The 22,680-nt window shown below is 47.9% G+C and overlaps 1 long non-coding RNA gene across 1 annotated transcript in view; it reads left to right on the forward strand.

The window, feature by feature from the left end:
* Nucleotides 1-20: 20 nt before the first annotated feature.
* Nucleotides 21-22,680, forward strand: part of LOC308481390 — a 37,106-nt gene continuing 14,446 nt past the window's right edge. Inside the window, exon 1 of the long non-coding RNA XR_013988622.1 lies at nt 21-459. This is a non-coding gene — a long non-coding RNA (uncharacterized lncRNA). The remainder of the gene's footprint in view (nt 460-22,680) is intronic.

Consider the following 22,680-nt stretch of genomic DNA (forward strand, 5'->3'; position numbering starts at 1 on the left):
GCACTGCTGCTCCTCCTTACCTCGTTCAAAATAACTCCTATTTTTCTCCGTTGTCGAGCACCGATTCTGGGGAGAACTCACGAGCGCGCTTCCAAAGGGAATCCACTCACTTTTTGGCCACTCCTTGCAGGCTGCGATCCCATCCCACGCGCGCTTTCAAAGAGTAAGCTTAACACAGTCGGTGTGGCTGAAGTAGCTTAGTTGGGAGATCGTTCAACTGGAAGATTCAAAGGTCCCTGGATCCATCCCGGGTTTCGGCAACAATAACTTTCATTTCGGGGTTGGGCTAGACGAATCTCGGGTATATTTTCCAGCTCTAGAGTTCTATTATTCCTCCGAGTCGCTCCACCTGCAAGTTAGTTCCCTGAGGATTGTAAGAGTTTCCACAGGGCAATCCTAGGCGTGTTTACTCGGAAGTAAGAGTCACGTTTGAGGCCAATGGGGCGTGTCCCCAACCAGGTACTTGTGTTTTAGGACTGCGGCAGTGAAATATACTCAGAGTCGCAAAGTGATTTCATGCTCTTTATTCAGCTCATAGTGGTGAGGAGGAATGAATAAATGTCCCCTCACAGTATCTGCTTTATATACATTATTTACACAATGGGCTGCACATGATTGGCTAATTCTGGAATTCTACTGTAAGCCAATCAGGTTGTGGATTCACTTCTATCTGGAGCAGGATTGGGTGGTTCCTGCCAACCAATCATACTGCTGCATTGTTCTAGGACCAATCAGACTGCTGCATTCTGAATCCTATTGTTCTAGGACCAATCAGACTGCTGCCTTTTGGATCCTATTGTTCTAGGACCAATCAGACTGCTACAGTTTGGATCCTATTCAACTCAGTACATAACACCCCTCCCCTCTAAGTTCCAGTCCTGCCCGGGAGGTCGCATTCATAGTCCTCAAGGTATGCCGGCGGCCTACGTGTGCGTTGTGGCCTGGGGTGTTCCCTGGTCCGGGCTCCGGGTTCTGGCTCGTGTTCCAAGGATGCTGGCTGTGATGCGGCTGTTTGGTCTGGTGCAACCGGCTCGCTCAGTCGTGGTTCTGGTTCCGGTGTCCTTTCGGCCTCACGGGTCCTCTCTGTATTTACTGATTCTGCCTCTCCTGCTGGCCCCTCCTGCTCTATGGGCCTCACTGCCCCGCTGTTCCCTTGGGACTCCTCTGACCTGTCCTCCTCCTGGTTTTCTCCCGGGAATCGTCGCCGTATCTGGTCGCAGTGGCGGCGCCAGCATTGCCCCCCATCCGTTAGCACCTCGTACGACACGGGGCCAGTGACCCTGGTGATTGTGGCGGGTACCCATGCTGGGCCTGCCCCAAAATTCTTTGCGTACACTGGGTCCTGGGCCTCGAAGGTCCGGGGGTTCCTGCCTTCCCCCACCACTACCTCATCCTGAGCTCTATCGGGGTGAAGGCGGTCCAATCTGATTGCAAGGCGCCGACCCATTAGTAGTTCAGCGGGGCTCCGGCCAGTCGTTGAGCTGGGGGTGCTGTGCTGTGCTAGAAGGAATGTGGCAAGGCGGTACTCCCAGTCCCCTTGCGTCATGCGGCGAAGGGTGTCCTTGGTGGTCCGCACCATGCGTTCTGCTTGGCCATTGGTGGCAGGGTGGAACGGCGCCGAACGGATGTGGCGGATGGCGTTCTGCGCTGTGAAGGTTTGGAATTCTCCTGACGTAAATGCCGTCCCGTTGTCTGAGACGAGAGTGTCAGGGAGCCCGTGGGTTGCAAACAGCCTGCGTAGTACCCGGATGGCTGCGGACGTGGAAGTGGACGGTACCAGTGCGACTTCCAGCCATTTGGTGTAGGAGTCCACCACTATGAAGAATGTTTTCCCCTGAAAGGGGCCAGCGAAATCCACATGCAGGCGTGACCATGGTGCTCGGGCGGACTCCCAGGACTGGACTGGGGCCCTTGGGGGATCTGGGCGGGATTCTTGGCAGGCCTGGCAGTGTTTGACCCAGGCCTCTATCTCTCCATCGATCCCCGGCCACCACACATAACTCCTGGCAAGGGCCTTCATTCTTACTACCCCTGGATGTGTCTCGTGTAGGGCTGTGAGGACCCTTTTGCAGAGGGGCTGGGGAACAACGACTCTGCTTCCCCATAACAGGCACCCCTTGTGGGCCGACAGTTCATGTTTGCGGGTTGTGTAGCCGGCGAATTCTGGCCCGGGGCTGCTGCTGGGCCATCCCCTCCACACCCAGTCCAGGACCCGGGAGATGACCCTATCTTTCTTGGAATGGTGTGCAACTTCTTGTGCCTGAATGGGGCGGTCGGGAAGCAGCTCCAGGCTCATAACCTCTTGTGCAGGTGCTGGGTCAGGGCCTGTTTCCGGTAGTGGTAGCCTGCTGAGGGCGTCCGCATGGCCCATCGCCTTCCCAGGTCGGTGAATCAGTGCATACTGGTAGCTGGCAAGGAAAATTGACCACCTGAGGACGCGAGGAGACAGCACTTGGGGGGTCTGCTTTTCGGGGGCAAACAAGCCAAGCAACGGCTTGTGGTCAGTCACCACGGTGAAGGGCCGCCCGTACAAGAAATCGTGGAATTTTTTTACTCCCTTTACGATTGCCAGACCCTCCTTGTCGATTTGCGAGTAGTTCCGCTCGGTTGTGTTGAGTGTCTGGGAAAAGTACGCCACCGGTACCTCTCTTCCATCCGGGAGTTGGTGCCCCAGGACAGCTCCAATGCCATAGGGTGAGGCGTCGCATGCTAGCACCACCGGCAGCCTCTCGTCGAAGTGTGCCAAGACCGAGTTTGAGACAAGCAAGTCCTTGACTGCCTGGAATGCGGCCTCCTGGCGCTGGCCCCACACCCAAGGGGCCCGCTTGTCCAGGAGTCTGTGTAGGGGCTCCGCTACCGCCGCCTTGTGGGGAAGGAAGGAATGGTAAAAGTTCAATAGTCCCAAGAAGGCCTGAAGTTCAGTCTTGCTCTTGGGCGCTGGGGCATCACAAATGGCCCGTACCTTGTCCCCAGTCGGGTGGACCCCTTCTGCGTCCACCATAAATCCCAGAAAGTCCACCTGAGGCACTCCTAGTAGACATTTTTCCCGCTTCACCTTGAGACCCGCCGTCTGGAAACGGTGCAGAACGGTGCGGAGGCGGTCCTCAAACTCCTCTGGTGTGGGGCCGGCAATCAACACATCATCGAAGAAGGGGGTGACGCCAGGAATCCCTTTAAGGAGAGAGTCCATTATATTCTGGAATATGCCTGGTGCCACGCTGACACCGAATTGCAGCCGCTTTACCCTGAACGCTCCTCTGTGCGTCACAATCGTCTGTGCCTCTGCTGTGGCCTCATCTACTGGCAGCTGTTGATATGCTTGGGCCAAGTCCAGCTTGCCAAAAATTTTCGACCCAGCCAGGGTGGCAAGGACATGGCTGACCACTGGCACTGGGTATGCGTGGGCCGTGAGGGCCTTGTTTATGGTACATTTGTAGTCTGCGCAGATGCGGACCGAACCATTAGGCTTGACGGGTGTGACGATTGGGGTTTCCCAGGGAGCATTAGGCACCGGCTCCAGCACTCCTTGCTCTACGAGTCGGTCCAATTCCTCGTCTATACGGGGTTTCAAGGCGAACGGGACCCGGCGGGCCTTGAGCCTGACCGGTCGTACTGCGGGGTCAAGCTGTAGCGCAATGGGGGGGCCCGTATACTGTCCCAATTTCCCATCGAAAACCCCTGGAAATTCCTTGCATATGGCGTCCACGTCCACTTGTAAGCTAGTGTGGTTCACCCCGGTGACAGCTAGCCCCAGTGGTCCAAACCATGCCAATCCCAGTAAGCTAATGTAGGGGCCCTTGACCACAAGCAAGTCCAGTTGCCGCGTCCGCCCTCGGTATTGCACCCTGAAGGTCCCCACCCCCATTGTGGGGACCTTACGTTTCTGGAAGTCCCGGAGGGTGAATGGGGCCGGCCTGAGTTTGGGACCCCCAGTGGGACACAGTTTCCTTAAGGTCCTTGCCGAGATTATGGATAGAGTTGAACCCGTGTCAAGCTCCATGCGGCATGGGGCCCCCTCTATCTGTACCTCTACATAAATTTTCTCTACGTTGGGGTGGGGCAACTGGTATACCTGGAAGTCCGTGAGCTCCGTCGAGTTGCCTTGGTGCGTTGGGCCCCGGGACCTGGGGCTCTTGGATTGGTCATCTGATGCCTGGTGTCGGGTGGGCCGAGCCCGACACACCCGGGCGATGTGTCCCGATTTTCTGCACTGCCTGCACTCTGCGTTGCGGAAACGGCAGGTCCTCCTCTCGTGACTCTCCCCGCAGCTTGCGCAGTTCCCTCCTTCTCGTCGAGGCAGCTGTGGTCTGTGCGCTGCTTGAGTGCGCTGCTGTACTCGGTGCACCTCCTCCCTGTCGGATCCTGAGTCGTCGGTGAGGTCTTCATGGTGGACCCTCGGTTGGGATGGCAGGCTCGGCCGTGCCTCTTGGGTCGACCTCTCGGCAGCTTCTGTTGCCAGGGCCTCCTCCAGAGCGACCTGGAACGTTAGGTCCTTCTTAGCGTAGAGGCGTCGTTGCAGCTTCTCATCCTTCAGGCCACCGACGAGGCGGTCGCGAAGCATGTTCTCCAGCTCTGAGAAGTTGCAGAACCGGGCGGCTTGGCGGAGAGAGGTCACAAACCCAGTTATGGTTTCCCCAGGGGCTTGCCGCTTTGCGTAGAAGGCATTTCGACGAGCCACCACTGAGGGCTGCGGCGAAAAGTGCCCCTTCAGCTGTTCCATTATTGTTTTGTATGGAACAGTAGCGACGTCTTCAGGCGCAAGGAGAGCCCGGGCGATTTCAAACGTCTCCTCTCCGCAGACGCTGAAGAATATCGCCCTCTTCTTGGCGTCTTCTTCGTCGGTGACCCCTTTGGCTTCTAGGAGGAAGGTGAAACGGGAGGCGTACGCTTCCCAGTCTCCAGATGCTGGGTTGAATGGCGAGAAGCTGCTGTTGGCTGCCATTCTGAGTTCCTTGTGCCCCGGAGCTGAAGCCTGGATACACGGTGCGAGGCAGCGGTGCGGCAGTTGGCGGTGCTGCGGTGCTGTGTGTGGCAGTCAGCTCAGCGGGATCCCATCCTCGTCGCCAGTGAAATATACTCAGAGTCGCAAAGTGATTTCATGCTCTTTATTCAGCTCATAGTGGTGAGGAGGAATGAATAAATGTCCCCTCACAGTATCTGCTTTATATACATTATTTACACAATGGGCTGCACATGATTGGCTAATTCTGGAATTCTACTGTAAGCCAATCAGGTTGTGGATTCACTTCTATCTGGAGCAGGATTGGGTGGTTCCTGCCAACCAATCATACTGCTGCATTGTTCTAGGACCAATCAGACTGCTGCATTCTGAATCCTATTGTTCTAGGACCAATCAGACTGCTGCCTTTTGGATCCTATTGTTCTAGGACCAATCAGACTGCTACAGTTTGGATCCTATTCAACTCAGTACATAACAGGCAGTCAAGTGTATTCCATGCGTACTGGGCATGTAAGCCCCTTCTAAGTAAACATGCGGCTCCTGGCAACCTTAGGCGCGTCTATTCAGAAGTAAGCCCCACTGAAGTCAATAGGACTTTTGGCAAGGCAAATCTGCATAGGATTGCTTTCTAACTTTTAGTTAAGGGGAAGTATCTGTCCGTCCCGCCTTTTTTTTTGACCAGCGTTTGTTTTTAAATCTTGTTCTTTTCAGTCTTTTTGATAAAGCAGGCACTTCATTCCCGCTGAGACCACTCAATATTTTTATCCCGAATTACAAACAATCAGCGGAGCATCTTGGAAACAGATGAATGAAGTTCTTGTTCCCTCTCTGGGCCTGGTTTTGATCACATGCACATACCAAGCTTGGGAGGAGGAGGGCAACATCAAGTTCCGGAAAAAACACTTGGTTCAGACCTAGCATTCAGTGGGAAGTAGCAATGTGCTTTGTCTTCTAAAGAAGGTGGAGAGAGTAGACTTTAAAATAAAAATAAAATTAACCTGCCTCTAGCCAATAAGCAAGTATTTTTTAAAGTTTCCAATAAGTAATACTTATTGTGTCCGACTCTTCGTGACCCCATGGACCAGAGCACGCCAGGCACTCTTGTCTTCCACTGCCTCCCGCAGTTTGGTCAAACTCATGCTGGTAGCTTCGAGAGCACTGTCCAACCATCTTGTCCTCTGTCATCCCCTTCTCCTTGTGCCCTCAATCTTTCCTAACATTAGGGTCTTTTCCAGGGAGTCTTCTCTTCTCATGAGGTGGCCAAATATTGGAGTCTCAGCTTCAGGATCTGTCCTTCCAGTGAGCACTCAGGGCTGATTTCCTTCAGAATGGATAGGTTTGATCTTCTTGCAGTGCATGGGACTCTCAAGAGTCTCCTCCAACACCATAATTCAAAAGCATCAATTCTTCGGCAATCAGCCTTCTTTATGGTCCAGCTCTCATTTCCATACATCACTACTGGGAAAACCATAGCTTTAACTGTACGGACCTTTGTTGGCAAGGTGATGTCTCTACTAAGTAATACTAGTAAGACTTAATTATGTCCTGTCATGTCTGAGGCCACATTCCAAAATTATAATGGGAAAAAATTGGCACCCATCTGGCTTTTTGCAGTAGCAATGTTTATCTGGGCAAACATCCTCTGTTAGGTTGACTTCCTGCTTCACCACAGTTAACCTGCTTTTAATTTTTTAATATCTGTGTGAGTGCTAATCTATTCACCAGTCTTAATCCTCTCTCTTTATGACTTTTGATGTAACTGCATATTGATCACAGTGAAACTTATTTCTGAGTAAAATGCTATAAGCAGTGCTATTTTTCTAGAAAAAGAGATACTGAAACTCACCTGGTTCTCTTATAATGGTGATGGAGCCCACCTGAGAGGTGCTGGCTTGGGAGAGCGTTTCTTTGTTTGAGACTCTGCCCTGCCATGTAGGCCCAAAACCTTCCTGATTGCAGCACATGTGGAAAGCATTGAGGTGTTTCTCTGGCTTTTGTAAGTTGCCCACGACTCACTTCCTTAAAGTAGCATGCTCAGCGCGCAAGCCTGGAACCATGCTGATTGTAATCAGTGCTGCCTGTGAGCAATGCAATGCAATGCAATACACAATTATAAAAACAATAAAGCTGTCACAATAAAAAAAAAGTGGTTACGCTTTGTGTGAAGCATCCCATAAACGTGTGTGTGTGTGTGTAAGAGAGAGAGAGAACACTATGCATTTCTATGTTCAGCTATAAAATGGGGCAGAGATTGACTTTTCTAAAAGCTTCAGCATCGCCTTGCTATGGACAGATGCTTTTAAGCCTGGTATCTTGCCTATGTATTTATTAAATTTGTATTGTCAACCTTTTCAGACCCAGGACCCTCTTTCTGCATTTCTTAACCTTTTAACATCTATTTGCATGGTGGTTGTGCTGCTCTTACAGTCCCCCTTGGATCAGGCCATGCTCCCCACTTGTGGGTCCCAATCCACCAGCTGAAGACTGCTCTAAGCCCTTTCCTCCAGCTCAGCACCAACACTGGAGGTGAGCCAGGCTGGAGGGGAACAACTTGATGCAACTACATGTGGCAAGGTGAGGGCCATCAAAGGTTTCAATTCCTCTTCTCCCACGTGGTCATTTTCATCAGAGATGTTCACTCCCTGCTTTATAGTGAAACAAGCAGATATAGGGCCTTTGCTTCATGCTCTTGCATGCAGAAGGCCCCAGATTCAATTCCTGGCAACTCCAGGTAGGGTCGGGAGATAACTGTACTTGAAAGGGTTGGGGGAGCATGTCTTTAAGAAATAGGGTTTATTTTACACCTGGGTGTAGATGGAGGGAGTGCAGGGTTCGCATCTCAAGAGGGGCTTGTTCGCCACAGCAGTGCAGCATCACATTCCAAGACATCTCTATGTATTTGTCTCAGCCTGCCTTCAGCCAGCTCGCCGAGATGGTTCTGCCCTTCAGCCCTTGCAGGGAGTTTTGCCATCTTCCTTTTCTGTTCCCAGAAGCAGCCCAAGCAACTCCTCCCCTTCTGTCTCCTATTTCAAGCCTAGTTTTAAAAGGGCACATTTTTTCCTGTGTGACATCACACCTTCCCCTCTCCTATCATTGGCAACCCCTGTTTTGTACAGTCCCAAGGTTCCTTTTTTTAATGTGTAGATGTCTGGCCATTGTTTCATAATGCCTTGCATCCAACCAGCCCTGCCAGGCTAGTTTGCATAGGCTGAACCCAGAAATTTCTGTGTTTGATGCAGAACGGCAATCGCGAGCATGGTAACTTTTCCATTTAGTTAAAACAAGTGGGACCTGCAACAAAGTGTTGAAGTGTGTGGAGTGATCCTGTTCAGGGTGTCAGCCAGCCATCAATGCCTTCTTCCTGAATGGTCCCGTTTCATTTTGCTTCTCCCCTGGTTTTCTGTTTCCACTGCCCCCCTCCCCCCACTCAAAAAGTGATTTATGACAACAGAGTACACTTGGTCTTCATTTAGCTGTTCGGGGTTTCCCTGCCATCATTAGGGTTTCCCCTCCTTTCTAAAAACAGTTCTATACTTCGGCAAAGCTTGGATTCACACTAGAATAGTTGAATTTGCTATTAGTATACTGTATATGATATTTTTTTAAAATGCAATTTTACAGCACGGTCCAGTGTCGACGGATATGTATATCCTATTCAGGGGTTTTTCTCCCAGATAAGGGGGTTAGGACTGCAAGCTTACCTAATTTCTGTCATTTATATCTCTGGGTACTTTGATGTAACAGACACACTGCTGAAAATGGAGGGGGGGGGACTAGGAAAAAGTGGAAATTCCCAGCAAGCTAGTATAGTTTGCACAGGGTAACCTCTGAGCAATTCCCAAAGATAACTTGGGGAAATCCCCACTGTGGTTACTTTGTGGCTTGGCATCTTAAGTAATTTGGAAGGCAGCCTGGATACTGCTGACCTTGGTTATGAGCTGTTGGCATAAACAGCTGTGTTAAAAAAAGTATGCAATTTTTGTCGGTATGTCCACACATTGAAAAGAACTGGAAAGTGAAAGTAAAGTCCTCTGCCACCCCCTTCTCATTTCATTCTTATGACATTTCAATGTTCAATTGATTTGTCGAATGGGACTTACCATCTTCCTCCTGACAGTGTGGGGTTGGACCTTAGTTTCTCATCCGTGACTCTCATCTCCCAGCCGTTTATGATGATGGGGAGCTAAAATGTGTCCGGTGGGTAGGAAGCAGGAGTTCGCAGTGATGATGCTCCAGTTCCAGTGGTAGTGGTAGTGGGAAGGTACAGTTGAACTGGAGTGGCAGACCACTATCTTGGGTGGAGGCTTAGATGTTTGGTCTCTGTTCTTTGTTTCAGCTGTCTCACTCCTCTAGAAGGTAGCTTACTGCTTGGGTATGCTGATGCCCCAAAGCTCCATTTATCCATAACACTGGACTCAGGAGGCCTTGGTAATGGTAAATGTAAAGGACCCCTGGACAGTTAAGTCCAGTCAAAGGCTACAATGGGGCTGCAGCGCTCATCTCACCTTCAGGCCGAGGGAGCCAGCGTTTGTCCACAGACAGCTTTCCGGGTCATGTGGCCAGCATGACTAAACCGCTTCTGGCGCAATGGAACACTGTGATGGAAATCAGAATGCATGGAAACATCGTTTACCTTCCCACCAGAGCGGTATCTATTTATCTACTTGTGCTGGCATGCTTTCGAACTGCTAGGTTGGCAGGAGCTGGGACAGAGCAATGGGAGCTCACTCTGTTGCGGGGATTCGAACCACTGATCTTCTGATTGGCAAGCTCAAGAGGCTCAGTGGTTTAGACCACAACGCCACCCACATCCCTTGGACTGGTGCTTGAACGCAGCAGTGTGGTGGATGAAGAAAAACCAGCTGAGCTTGAGCCCTGGCAAGACAAAGACACTCTGGGTAAAGAGTTCTCTTGTCTGAGAAATTGGTCAATTGCTTACCCTGGATGGGGTTGCATTCCCCATAAAGGACCAGCTTTATAGTCTGGGCGTGCTGCTGGATACAGCCTTGTCCTTGGAGGCCCAGGTGGCCTCAACAGTCAGAAGCACCTTCTACCATCTTTGACTGCTACAGCAGCTATGGCTAATCCTGGACCAGGTGAGCTTGGCCATGCATTGGCTATTTTCAAGATTGGGTTACTGCAATGCACTCTCTGCAAGGCTTGTCTTGCACTTGATCCAGAAGCTTTAGTTAGCACAGAGTGCTGCAGCATGGTTGCTGACAGAAGTGGTAACCTGGTCAGCATTTAACACATCTTCTCAGAGACTTGCACTTATTGCTGATCTGCTACCAGGCCAAGTTCATGGTGCTAGTGTTAGTTATACCAGTGTGGTGTAGTAGTTGGAGTCATAGAATCGTAGACCTGGAAGGGACTCCAAGGGTCATCCGGTTCCATCCCCTGCAATGTAGGAATCTCAACTAAAGCATCCAGGACAGATGACCATCCAACCTCTGCTTAAAAACTTACAAGGAAGGAGCGTCACCAACCCCTTGAGGGAGTCCGTTCCACAGTCAAACAGCTCTTACTGCTAGAAGGTGTTTCCTGATGTTTAGTCAGAATCTCCTTTCTTGCAACTTGAAGCCATTGGTTCAAGTCCTGCCCTCCAGAGCAGGAGAAAACAAGCTTGCTTCATCTTCACCCTTAAGATATTTGAAGATAGCTATCATATCTCATCTCAAACTCCTCTTTTCCAGGGTAAACGTACCCAGCTCCTTCAACCATTCCTCATAAGGCTTGGTTTCCAGAGCCTTGATCATCTTGGTCACCCTCCTCTGCACACATTCCAGCTTGTAAATATCCTGTGGTGCCCAGAACTGGGCACAATACTGGGCACAGTAACTGGGACATGGGTGGTGCTGTAGTCTAAACCACTGAGCCTCTTGGGCTTGCCGATCAGAAGGTTGGTGGTTCAAATCCCCGCAACGGGGTGAGCTCCTGTTGCTCTATCCCAGCTCCTGCCAACCTAGCAGTTCGAAAGCACACCAGTGCAAGTAGATAAATAGGTACCGCTGCGGCCGGAAGGTAAAAGGTGTTTCTGTGAGCTTTGGCTTCTGTCATGGTGTTCCATTGAGCCAGAAGCGATTTAGTCATGCTGGCCACATGACCCGGAAAGCTGTCTGTGGACAAACACCGGCCTGAAACCGAGATGAGCGCTGCACCCCATAGTCGCCTTTGACTGGACTTAACCATCCAGGGGTCCTTTACCTTTACCCCCCCTTTTTTTTACAATATTCCAGGTGTGGTCTGACCAAAGTAGAATAGTCAGATTAGAATCTGAGAGACCAGGGTTCAAATCCCCATGCACTGATGAAGCTCACTGGGTGACTTTTGACCAGCCACTGTTTCTCAGCTTCACTTCACACTCCAGCAGGCTTTCCTTAGGTTCTGGTGCAGAACAGCATATCAACAGCAAGCAGCAACTGAAGGGGGCTTCCAGACTTTTGCTGCTGAGGGGTGAGATTCCACACCACATACTGGCAAATTCAGGTTACCCAGTTACAGCTGAGTAGGAGGTCATGTACAACAAACCCACTTCCCCAAAAGATTGGTGTTTTTGCAATAAAGAGAACAAAGGGGGAAATGTACTGGAAAGTGTAGGAGACAAAACACTTGCTTTGAAACAGTGTCATCCAACGCTTTCCTGCAAACAAAGCAGAATGTGTGTTCCACAGATTGTCCGGAAAAGCCCTGAGTGAGAGGAACAAAGAATACCATGTATAGGAAGAGGAGCAATGGCTCCTTCTTAAAGTGTTGCTGTTTGAGGCCTATAAGCTGAATGAAGTTTCCATGGTTAGAGGATTCTGTGACCATGCACATATTTCAAACTGGGCAGAAGTCTTGGGAAATCCCCTCGCTCCCCCACCACTCCAGCTAAGCAGGTTTTCAATGGAAAGGAGGAAACAGTTCTGTAACAATTGGAACTTTTAAGGAAACACTGCATGAATAACCTTAGATTCTACAAACTTAACAGCTTTGGATGGGGTGTGGGTGGGAGAGAAGCACCCCTTGCATGATGGAGCCACTTACAGTTAGCGATAGTTTCAATTATAGGTAAAGGTAAAGGACCCCTGGACAGTTAAGTCCAAAAGCGACCATGGGGTTGTGGCATTAATCTCGCTTCAGGCCAAGGAAGCCGGTGTTTGTCCACAGTGTGTTTCCGGGTCATGTGGCCAGCATAACTAAACCACTTCTGGCACAATGGGACACTGTGACAGAAGCCAGAGTGCACAGAAATGACATTTACCTTCGCACTACAGCAGTACCTATTTATCTACTTGCACTGGAGTGCTTTCGAACTGCTAGGTTGGCAGGAGCTGGGACAGAGCAACGGGAGCTCATCCCGTTACATGGATTCGAAGCGCCAACCTTCCGATCAGCAAGTCCAAGAGGCTTGGTGGTTTAGACCACAGCACCACCCGCGTCCCAAGTTTCAGTTATACACTGTGTAGGCAGAAGTGATTTACACTCTGCAATGCTGCACCTTGTTTGTCCTCCAGTGAAGACATACCCTAGACCAGTGGTTCCCAATTGGTAGTCTGCAGACCCCTACCCAGGGGATCAATGGCACCATTCACATAACAAAATATACCATAGAGATATCAACATTTTCAAAATTAGGGGGCCCATGGCTTGGCTTTTGAAAAACAGGAGTTCCCCAGTGCTTAGCTTAATGGGAACCACTGCCCCAGTTGGTATATGCCGACAGCAAGTTGATTCTCTGTTTGATTCTCCAAGTTTGGTCCATGTGTTGCCCAAACAGCTCCATCCACACACAAGGGAGGGTATCTGTATTCCTTGGGGATCCCCAAGGTTAGGCTAACTAAAGTGCCAGTTCTCCAGATCAAAATGGTCTAGTGGATATATATTGGGTAAGGTGATCTCACAAATAAAATGGTCCCAAGCTGTGACTAGATGTTCTCTGGCCTGCCCTTAGTGGATATTCACTTGGTGGGTACCTGAGATAGGGCCTTGTCTGTGGTGGCACCACAGCTATCGAATCCCCTTCCCAGTGAGATCTGAGAAGCCTCAGGGCAGAGGTTACAGGAGTTTACAGTCTTTGAGAAAGGGGAAGATGGAGGCCCAGGGTAATAAAGGAAGAATGCATGGTGTTAGACTTCCTTAGCAAAAATGTCATAAACGTGACAAGCAGAACCATTGCCAAACTGGATTTCATAATTTCACAAAAGACTATTTCTAATGCGAGTATTAGATCTTGCTTTTTAGGATGTTTCCTTTTTCCTGCTAAGCTCTTATCTGTGATGCTGACATTACTGCTCCTTGGATGAAGAATGTGAGCTAATTGCAAGAGTCATCTGCTTAGTTCTTGAGGGCCACAGTGTGAGCTCTGATGTTGTTTGTTGCTTGTTTTCCTGTAATAATAATAATAATAATAATAATAATAATAATAATTTATCATTTATACCCCACCCATCTAGCTGGGTTTCCCCAGCCACTCTGTGCGGGTTCCAACAAAATATTAAAATACAATAGTCCTTCAGATATTAAAAGCTTCCCTAAACAGGGCTGCCTTCAGATGTCTTCTAAAAGTCTGGTAGTTGTTTTTTCCTTTGACATCTGGTGGGAGGGCGTTCCACAGGGCGGATGCCACTACAGAGAAGGCCCTCTGCATGGTTTCCTGTAACTTCTCTTCTCGCAGTGAGGGAATCGCCAGAAGGCCCTCGACGCTGGACCTCAGTGTACGGGCAGAACGATGGGGGTGGAGATGCTCCTTCAGGTATACTGGACTGAGGCCATTTAGGGCTTTAAAGGTCAGCACCAACACTTTGAATTGTGCTCGGAAACGTACTGGGAGCCAGTGTAGGTATTTCAAGACCAGTATGTGGTCTCAGCGGCCGTTCCCAGTCACCAGTCTAGCTGCCGCATTCTGGATTAGTTGTAGTTTCCGGGTCACCTTCAAAGGTAGCCCCACATAGAGCGCTTTGCAGTAGTCCGAGCGAGATAACTAGAGCATGCACCACTCTGGCGAGATAGTCTGCGGGCAGGTAGGGTCTCAGTCTGCATGGTAAACAGTTGCCCTGGACACAGAACTGATTTGTGCCTCCATGGACAGCTGCGAGTCCAAAATGACTCCTAGGCTGCACACCTGGTCCTTCAGGGGCACAGTTACCTCCTTCAGGACCAGGGAGTCTTCTACACCTGCCTGCCTCCTGTCCCCCCAAAACAGTACTTCTGTCTTGTCAGGATTCAACCTCAATTTGTTAGCTGCCATCCATCCTCCAACTGCCTCCAGACACTGTTTTACTTCTGATAATACAAATGGACTTCCTTAACTTGTGTCATGTTTTCAAGCAAACCTTCTGGAGTGAAAATGGTGCTGGGGAGGGGGCAAAATGGGTGTCATGAACACATCTGCCCCAAGTAGATAAACACAGCATGAGTCAGTAAGTCTTCTCCCCCTCTCTCTGACACAGAATGGAATGTTGATAAGGAGTCGGCAGAGAAGCACAGGCAGACTTAGAAAGCAGGCGAAATAGCATTTCCTCATTGGAAGAGGAGGCAATTAATCATCTGAGCCCAAGGAGTTGTCGTATGGGAAAGGTATTAGACAAGAAACAAACCCAGAAATGTAAGGATCATAGGTTCAGGATATTCTGCAAAACCAGAAAGCATTCTTCAGAAGGGTCAACTGATTCATAAGCGTCGGTTAGACGTCCGAGGCTAATTGTATTGCAATATATCTTCAAGCTAATTACGACTTGCGTGCTGTGTTATCAAGATGACAGCCTGGGCTCCTGACAACGGGCTTCAATTCCCCAGTTATCCATACCCTCTGACATTTCTTGGATGAAAATAGGGACGTCCTATTCCATACGCGGGTGGCGCTGTGGGTTAAACCACAGGGCCTAGGACTTGCTGATCAGAAGGTTGGCGGTTCGAATCCCTGTGATGGGGTGAGCTCCTGTTGCTCGGTCCCTGCTCCTGCCAACCTAGCAGTTCGAAAGCACATCAAAGTGCAAGTAGATAAATAGGTACCACTCCGGCGGGAAGGTAAACGGCGTTTCTGTGTGCTGCTCTGGTTCGCCAGAAGCGGCTTAGTCATGCTGGCCACATGACCCGGAAGCTGTACGCCGGCTCCCTCGGCCAATAAAGCGAGATGAGCACTGCAACCCCAGAGTCAGCCACGACTGGACCTAATGGTCAGGGGTCCCTTTACCTTTTATTCCATACTAATAATACCAATAATTTCATTATTTATACTCTGCCCATCTGATTGGGTTGCCCCAGCCACTCTGGGCGGCTTCCAACATATATAAAAACATAATAAAACATTAAACATTTAAAAAAACTTCCCAATGCAGGGCTGCCTTCAGATGTCCTCTAAAGGTTGTATCATTCCTTATCTCCTTGGCTTGGGGGTTGCATAACTCCATACCATCCAACATTTCTCTGATGAAAATAGGGATGTCCTGGGGAAAAATGGGACATTCCAGGATCAAATCAGAAACTAGGATAGCTTCTATAAATCCAGGACTGTCCCTGGAAAATACGGACATTTGGAGCATCTGCTATTCTCCTTATCACTTGGTTACAAGGAAATCTTTTATAAAGGAGGGTTCCATGATGTAAGACCAGTGTGAGGAAACTGTACCAGCCGAAGAGTCACATTCTTTTGTGGGGAACTTTCTGAAGGCCACATGCCAGGTGGTGGGTGAGACCAGAGTCAAAAGTGGGTGGAGTAGTGGACATGACTCTCATCTTCATAACAGTAGGCAGCATTTTGGGTGCATGTCAGAGATTTCCACATAAAAACATGAAAACACACACTCTTCATCCTCCACCCAGACAAGAACATGGCATTATCCAAGTCCAGAGACACATTTCAGCCAGGAAAAAGCACTTGAGAAGGGAGCACAGGAAAGCTGGTGTGGGGAGTGGCCTGGGGAGAGTCTTGAGGGCCTGGTAGAGAGGATTGGAGGGCCACGTTCCCCACCCTTGATGCAAAAGGACTTGATGCAAAAGATATTGAGCTCTACAGTGGTTAAATAAGGGTTCAGGTTAAATCGGAAGTGTGTCTTTGTAAGCCAAATAGAAGTGGCTCAGGAGGATTTCCGAAGGGAGACAAGTGGCATTATTTAGTCAAAGAATCAGGATGTGAACAGCAGGCAGGCAGACGTTCGCTGCAGGGAATCAGTCCTTCTCCCCCACCTAGGCAAACAGCCTCCTGCAGCAGACTTCCAATTTCCTTTCTATCTATATCTGCAAATGATAATAGTGAAGGAGAAAGGGAGAAGAAAGCCATTTTAAAATCCACTGGTACATTTGTTTGTGTGTGTGTACAGGAAACGTAAAAAACATTCTGTTGTGTGCAAGATTCTGCCTTTAACCCAGGAACACAGTTGTCAGAAAAGTATATATGAATGAGGAGGCGGTTTGTGTTCTTCGCAATAGATTTTTGTATGTTTTGGTTGCCACCTTGTGGTAAAATGCCAGCATGACTTTCATTTCTTTTGAAAGTGTAAGGTTGGCCATCCAAGTCCAGCTAACCAAAGAAATGGGAATCAGGATTTTTTTTGGGGGGGGGAGGAGGAGAATGCTTAAACATGTTGCATGTTTTAAAAGGTTGCATTAGAAGTCGCTTAGCCCCGTGGTTAGAGCTTACGGCAAGTTCAGATGAAGTAACTGTTCTGGCAACGAGCGAGGTAAGTGTAAAATGATTTGGGGATTTGGGGGCGGGGGGAGAACAAACAAGCTGGCATATATTTATTTTTAAAGTTCCCATAACAACTAGTAATGAGAACTTTGAAGAAACATTATAGTCAAGAAAGAGAACATATTTCAGCCTAAGGACCAAATTCGCTTGTGGGGAACTTTCGGAAGCTGCATGCCAGAGGTGGGGCAGATTCACAGGTGGACAGAGTAATTTATATAACTCTTAAAATCAAACGGTAGAGCATGAGACTCTTAATCTCAGGGCTGTGGGTTTGAGTTCCATGTTGAGTGAAGGATTCCAGCATCGCAGGGGGTTACACTATATTATTCTCATGGTCCCTTCCAACTTTATGATTCCATGATTCTCTGGTACAGTGAGCGATGAGCCCCTTTAGACTGGTGTTTTGTCGCAGATGCATTCTGAAACATGCTCCTGACACATGTGGTAGATTTATTCTGCTTTATTAGTTATTCTGTGCTTCCCTAGTACCACCACATTATTGCTGTCTGAAGCACTATAGTGCAATTATAGTGGGACAACCCCCCCCCCCAACTCCTTGATCACCTGTGGTATGAAAAGTTACAAGTTTGAGCAGAAAGTTCCAGAATATGTTTGATGTGCTGGTTCTGGTGTACAAAGCCCTATACAGCTATACCTAAAGAATAATCTTTACCTCTATATTCTCAGTTGATCACTGTGTTCTCCAAGAAAGGGCATTCTTCAGATCCACATCTTTTCAGGAGGTCCATCCTGCATGATGTCCGAATCAGGGCTTTAGAGTGTGGCACCTACTTTTTAGTTACCGGTTCTGGGTGTTAATATGTCTGAACCCCCTCCCACCCCCCACTCAAATTCCATGTCAGGGATCATGAGGAAAGAGACTGAAAGCAAGACTGCCAACAAAAAGGTAAAGGTAAAGGACCCCTGGACAGTTAAGTCCAGTCAAAGGCGACTATAGGGTTGCAGCACTCATCTCACTTTTAGGCAGAGGGAGCCAGACAGCTTTCTGGGTCATGTGGCCACATTGACTAAACCGCTTCTGACGCAACAGGACTGAAGCCACAGAGCATGGAAACGCCATTAACCTTCCCATCGCAGTGGTACCTATTTATCTACTTGCACTGGTGTGCTTTCAAACTGCTAGGTTGGCAGGAGCTGGGACAGAGCAACAGGAGCTCACTCCGTCACGGGGATTCAAACCACTGACCTTCTGATCAACAAGCCCAAGAGGCTCAGTGGTTTAGACCACAGTGCTACCTGCGTCCCTAAGACTACCAATAATGCTATCATACGAATATCTGGTGCAAGCACACTTGGAATTCTGTGTATCATTCTGCATGCCTCACCTTCAAAACGATTGCTGGAAAAGGATCAGAAAAGGGCAACCTGAACTATCAGGGTGATGAAGCAACTTCCCCTCTAAGGTTATAGGTCTTTTGAGCTTAGAGATAAGAAATAGTAAGTTGATGTATGATAGAGACGTAGAAGATTGAGCATTGGTGTGCAGAAAGCGGATAGAAGTTTTTCTTCTCTCATAATACTGGAACCCAGAGTCATCCAGCGAAACTGAATGTCGGGAGATTCTCTATAGACAAAAGGAGGCCCGTCTTCACATGCTGCACAGTTAAACCATGGAATGTGCTCCTACAACTTGATGGTCACCAACTTTGATGGCTGTTAAAGAGGATTAGACAAATTCATGGAGGATAAGGCTACCAGTAGCTATGTCTTCTCATGACAACTATGTTATACTTCCAGGACTATTTGCCTCTGGCTATCAGTTGCTGAGAATCACAAGTGCAAGAGACGGCTGTTGCACTCAGGTATCTGGTTAGCTGAATCCTGAACTAGATGGGTCTTTGGTCTGATCCATCATGGCTATCCTTACTTTTTTATGTCCTCGCGACAAAGTGATTCCCCCCTCACACTGTTGCTGCATTTTGTGTAGAATGAATGTTATGCTGTTGTCTTTGAAATATAATTTGAAGAGCACTCCTACAGAGGCTTAGATGATGTACGTGTTACTGAGTGCCTGGGCAAACTTTTGAGGATCAAGAGAGAACTGTTGTCGGCACTCCATCTAGCCACATGGTGTCACTGTAGTCACAAATTCTCTGATCTTGTTTTAAACCAGATTTATCTCTCATTTATGATGACACTGTATTAATAGGAACTTGAATGCAACATCTTCAGTTAGTCTTATCTCTCTTCGTAACCATTTTAAGACTAAATTGGCCCCGTTTAAAGCAATGCTCAACGCATCTTTACTTTTGAAAACGGTTCAAGTGCTTGTCGAACCTCAGACTTCTCTGTTGCTGTTTTTAATTCATTGATCTTCCTTAACTGTTTTTTCAATCAGCAATTATTGTGGCGGCTCTTAAAGTGCTCAGAGTCTTGGAGCTGTTCAGAAGTTTCTTTTTACAGTTAGCGCTGCAAGATTTGTGCTAATCCAAGTTAATGCCACTTTGGAATGGTTAGGTGATGCATGTATCAATTTCATATTGGCTTAATGTGAGGATTGAAGATGAAATTAAATGGACATACCTCCAATCATTCAAATGCAACATTGAGATGGATGTTGAGACTCAGGCGGGGGGAGCTTTTTCTAGCCTTTTCTAGGCAATCCTCCAGGGGTAGAAGAACTTCCATCACTGCTTACCATTGGCCATACTGGCTGGGCTGATGGGAATTAGAGTGTCAGTGCAAATGGCAGCTGGCTTAGGATTTCACCACTAGCTTTTTGTTGCTCTGGTACAGCCTTCACCAGCCTGACACCCTCCAGATGTTTTTGGACTACCATGAGGTGTAGCCAGCACTGTGGTCTAAACCACTGAGCCTCTTGAGCTTGCTGATCAGAAGGTCAGTGGTTTGAATCCCTGTGATGGAGTGATCTCCCATTGCTCTGTCCCAGCTCCTGCCAACCTAGCAGTTGGAAAGCCCACCAGTGCAAGTAGATAAATAGGTACCACTGTGGCGGGAAGGTAAACAGCGTTTCCATGCGCTCTCATTTCTGTCACGGTGTTCTGTTGTGCCAGAAGCGGTTTAGTCATGCTGGCCACCTGACCCAGAAAGCTGTCTGTGGACAAACGCCGGCTCCCTCGGCCTGAAGGCAAGATGAGTGCCGCAACTTCATAGTCACCTTTGATTGGACTTAACTGTCCAGGGGTCCTGTATGGAGAGTATCAGGTTAGTGAAGCCTGTTTTAGAATCCCATGCACAAAACTCCATACCTTCTCGGCAGGTGTGCATCAGCTAACTTACAGCCATAATTCTCATGCAACCAACTTTGTGCAAGTCAGATTCCCTGTATGATTTATTACAGCATTACATTTGTGACTGTGAGATAGATATTTTATGTAAGTTTTAAAATTCATTTTAAATTATATAACAGGATCACTCTCTGAGCACCAGAATCTTTCTGCTTAGAAGCCATATTTTAGTCAAGATTTGTGGGATTTTTCTTCCCTTCTTTATCCAAGCTCTCAGTAGAACAGGAAAACCTCTGACACATTGCTGCGTTTGCTCTTACTGTTCTAAATTTATAATTGGTTGCACGTTTCCTTTTCTTAATGAAATCAATCACACCAAATAGAGCTGCTATGTTTGAAAGAAAGAAAAAAGCATCTGAGAACAGCATTTCCTAAGCTGATATGTTTTCTGACTGTGGCTATTATTATAATATTAATTACTATTATTAATCACTTTCCATGAGGCATCCTGAAGTGATTAATGCCTGGTTAGCCCAGTTGGCTAGAGTGTGGTCCTGGTAACAATCCCTGTATGGGACAGCTGCATATTCCTGCATTGCAAGGGGTTGGACTAGATGACCCTCAGGGTCCCTTCCAACTCTATATTTCTATGATAATGATTCTATGATTTACAATATAGTAAAAATATATATAAAACAGACAAGGTGGTTTTCTATACTATTTTCCTTACTTCTTCTTCAACCACTCCATTCCATTCCCCATGGTTTCCATAGCCATCAAGCACACTCAGTATTTGACTGGACTATTTGTGGGGACTGGGGGAGGGACTTAGGCTTTCTTCTAGTTTTTTTAAAAAAACTTTTTTGCTGTGATATTATCCTGAGCCTGCTGATCCCTCCCTCTGATATATAGCTGCTGGCGTTTTGGCTAGCTATGCAACAGCACTCAAAGGATTGAGTTGAAATTAGAATATATTATGATGGTTCTGTTACCAAATTCATAATGTGGTGAATTCCTCATGTAAATGTATATTATAGCTGAGGAATTCTCTGTATAACATAGGAAGCCTGTAGTACACGATCATATCTCTGCATTAGGGCCACTTTATTCCTTTGAGAAACAAGACTGTTTGGAGAAAACAGGACTCATTGAGTCTTTTGTCAGATTTTCATTGTACTTTTCAAAAATTACATTTCCTTGCTCTGTGATTTACAATGCTAACATCCTCTGTATTGACATAAAATATTGACTGAGGTTGGCAATGCACATATTGTTCCAGAGTTTGAGATGAAGTATTTTGTATCCCACTTTCAATTTCTTCGCCTCCAGCTTTATGGATTGTAATTAATTTGAGCTTTGGGCAGTGGCAGAGGAAGAGGAGTGTGGGGGAAGCGTACCGCCCCTGGCAGCATGATCCCGGTGGGGTGCCATCGCGGCTCCCCCCCACCTGTGATCGGTGCCACGCCCCCAGGCGGCGTGCCACACCCCTACGGGTGGCGCACTACACCCCCAGGACATGTGCCAGCCCTGCCCCCTCCTGCTCTTCGCCCCCCAGTGCTGGAACATGAAGCTCTGCCACTGGCTTTGGATAGTATGGATATGTACAGTGGTACCTTGGGTTACATACGCTTCAGGTTACAGACACTTCAGGTTACAGATTCCGCTAACCCAGAAATAGTGCTTCAGGTTAAGAACTTTGCTTCAGGATGAGAACAGAAATCGTGCTCCAGCGGCGCGGCAGCAGCAGGAGGCCCCATTAGCTAAAGTGGTGGTTCAGGTTAAGAACAGTTTCAGGTTAAGAACAGACCTCCAGAACGAATTAAGTTCTTAACCCAAGGTACCACTGTACTTCATACATACATACATACATACACAATTTTATTTGTATGATGACTTTTCACAGTTTGAACCATGCTCAAGGCGGCTTACAACATGAAAGAAATACATAACTACAACATAGCAAAGAGAGCCATAAACAATAAATAAAACATTAAAAAATTACATAATCAAACTGAATCATTTCCACATAAATCACAAGATTTTTTTTTAAAAAAACAGCAACAACCACATCCCCCAACAAAACCCCCCAAATAACACCCCAGCCCAATATTATGTTCAGCAGCCTCAGCTTTTGCAGCTGGAGTCAGTCCGGGCCAGGTGGGAAAAGGTCTTCAAGGCAGGGAGCAGGTCTTTCAGAACTCACAGCCAAAGGGGCCTGCACCATTGCTGCATGAGGCCTTGCAGATCCACTTTAGCTCTGGAAGTGCTACAACGTATTAGAGGTATAAAAAAGATATTATGGCACTATAAAGCACCTCTGATTAATGACCAGTGGATGTAGCTTTGTCTTATTACTTTGGACTTGTCTCTTGCCATTGTTTCTTGGAAGTCTAGCAAAATTTATGGGTGGAAGTCCCCCTCGCTTTCATAATTTCTGTGCCCCTTTCACGTTTTTGTGCTTGCGTTTTAAATCCGTTAGTTCCTTATTCTGTCAAAGGTGCAGTTTTCGTTTTTTGCAGCTACAACATTTCATCCGACATGGGTCAGCTCCAGCGATGTGCATCGACCCTCCTGTTTCAGGTGTATGTGCAGCTCGCTTGCATCTGAAGTGAAGCAGCAATGTGGCTAAGAGAGGGAAGGTGCCAGGATGAGGTTGCTTGGGTGCTCTGAAGGGGCAAAGCCTAGTTAACCCTGAGGGAGATATGGACTAGCTCATAAATAATGACAAGGCCCACAGCTCTATTTCTGGAATACCGGTAGGTAGAATTGCCCAATTTGCAAAAGGGGCTAGTGGAGCAGGATCCTTCTTGCTCTCTGGAATGTATCAAAGGCTCAACTCC

This window comes from Podarcis pityusensis (genome assembly GCF_964106645.2).
Source record: "Podarcis pityusensis genome assembly, chromosome: 7".
Taxonomy (NCBI): Eukaryota; Metazoa; Chordata; class Lepidosauria; order Squamata; family Lacertidae; genus Podarcis; species Podarcis pityusensis.